Genomic DNA, 337 nt, shown 5'->3' on the forward strand with positions numbered 1-337 from the left:
GTGGAAAGATGTTTCGCCCTCTATCCAGAGGGCTTCATCAGTCTGAGGGGTCCCAAATAAACAGTTTTCCCCATTAAGCAGTAACGTCTTTCGCTCAAAACGTCTTTCCACAAAAAAGAAACTGTCCAGCTGACCTGACTGACCATTATTGGATTTCCACATAAACCTCACTTCATCACATCTGAACCACCCCTTTATTGCATCGCCATTAAATACGGTTCAGTATGATTATGGTGGACCAAACACGGTAGTTTTCGCAGTTCGTAAGTGTTGCTGTAAGTGCGGACAGCAGCTGCCCCCAGAGGCCGGTGTCCCGCAGCGAGCTGCCCCCAGAGGC

This window comes from Nematolebias whitei, chromosome 17 (assembly GCF_014905685.2).
Source record: "Nematolebias whitei isolate Nwh7 chromosome 17, NemWhi1, whole genome shotgun sequence".
Taxonomy (NCBI): Eukaryota; Metazoa; Chordata; class Actinopteri; order Cyprinodontiformes; family Rivulidae; genus Nematolebias; species Nematolebias whitei.